The sequence below is a fragment of the Belonocnema kinseyi genome, chromosome 5 (assembly GCF_010883055.1).
Source record: "Belonocnema kinseyi isolate 2016_QV_RU_SX_M_011 chromosome 5, B_treatae_v1, whole genome shotgun sequence".
In the NCBI taxonomy this organism is placed as follows: Eukaryota; Metazoa; Arthropoda; class Insecta; order Hymenoptera; family Cynipidae; genus Belonocnema; species Belonocnema kinseyi.
Genome location: NC_046661.1, coordinates 31766011 through 31768042, shown reverse-complemented (window position 1 = coordinate 31768042; position 2032 = coordinate 31766011).

The following is a 2032-nucleotide window of genomic DNA, read 5'->3' as shown; positions in this document are numbered from 1 at the left end:
CATTTGTGATTCGTGTAATTAACTTTTTCAAGAAGCATTTTAACATTGTTATATTCTTATTTGATGACCGTTGAGTGAGCTATATGGATAGGAGCGTAAGTATTCGTGTTATGCAGTAAAACAGCCTTAATGCTGCGTTTTGACGAATCAATGAAAAGTCTCCATTCTTCGTTTCTGTACACATTTTTCTTCAAGTGGTTCATTAGCCCGTTAACGTCAGTGCAGTACACTAAAGACGTCTCTTCGTCTTTAACGAAAAACATTCTGAATTCTTTGTCCCTGTCGCGATAGAATGAAACTTTTGTCTTTTCTTCTAGAAGATTTCTTCTTTTTAGAAAGGAAGCGGCAAATTCAGCGCTGTCTTTCGGTAATCCAAGTTCTCTAATAAAATCATTCAGTTCTAGTTGCAACACTAATATTGGAAACTTCAATTTCATTTTATGCGCGCCATATTTGTCATCTTTTTCGTCATTTTCATCGGAATCGTCAGAACTATTTTCTGTTCGATCACTGGTTTCACTACCGTCTCCATGATGTTGACTTTCAACTTCCATTCTATCATCTTCTAAAGCGCTTAAATCAGTCTGGCATGCATTTTTATTAATTTCCATTGCTCTTGTTACTGTGCACACATTAATGTACGAATTGTTATTTTTATTTTTGGCGTTGAACCCTTTGACGGAATCCATGGAAAAATAGCAGTCCTTCGCAATAACGGTTTTTTTCCATGTGGTTGGTGTAGAACTGTAGAGTACTTGCGTTACTTTTCGTTGTTTGAATTTTTAAGACGATACAACATAAGTCTGCAGGAATTGCAAATGACGTGAGGAACCCATTTTGTTTCATGGTGCACCAATTTACGGTCAAAACACTTTTCGTAATTGATTTTCGCAAACTGCTCGCTTCACATTTACTGCAAATGTAACAGAATGAATTTGAGCTATTCTTGCAGGCATGCGATTGAGAAATGCTCGCGGTTTTTTTCCTTGTAGCATGAGACTACACCAACCAAGTGATCCATTGATGAAGAGCTACGGTTGCATGATGACGACGTCGAAGAGCCCGCTTTCCCACCCTGACCAGACACCGATACTGGGGTTTTTCCCTGCATCGTAATACACTTTTTACCTGTGTCTGCCATGACGGCATGAACGCCGTTTACCCAGAGACTGAGCCAATGTGGATCCGTTGCCCACCGTTACCACGTGAAGATGCCCTGGTTACAGACACAGGCGAATAATGCTAGTAACAAGCGGTTACGAAACTCCAGACATTTTCTGCTATTAATGTCAAAATATGAAAGTACGCAAGAACAGGGTTGCCAGCGTAATCGGCTAGGTCAGATTTTGTTAGATTAGGATAGGTTAAACCTCTATGTAGGTTAAGCCGAAGCTGAATGAAACGGTTCCGCAAACACTACGGGACAACACAATTAGTTTAATTGTGTTTCGTGAGGTTAGGTTAGGCTAGGTTAGATTTATTTCTACGTTAGGCTCGAGTTGACCCATTCGAAGTAGCACACATTTGCTACTGGGAAAATATTCTTCCAGAGCTTTACGTGTAGTTCAATAAATTTCTGTTAATTCAGGTTAGATGAGGTCAGGTTCTATTGGGTAAAGTTATGTTAAATAAGTTGATATCAGGCAAGGACTGATCCTTCACAGTTGTCGACATGTTTTTCAAGTGAAAATTTGCATCACTGGCATTATTTTAAAATTTATATGCCTCAGTGCATTATTCTTCGTCATTTTTTGAGGTTATCGCTCAACCATGACGTGATGGGTGATTTTTGATACCGAATTTGAATTCAGCGCCCCAAAATCCATAGGAATACGTGTGTCTTGTTACCAGATCCGCACACTTTTTTTTGTGTGGCTGTGTTATTTATATTTGGCAAATTTTTCGACGGCAATCTGTTCCGAAATGTTTCATGTACAGTCTGTCAAGTTAAAGCGTGGGTGGCTTTACTCGCAGTCGGTAAGGTGTATCGACATGATTTTGGTGTCCAAATATTAAGAAGAGCTCCCTCTTT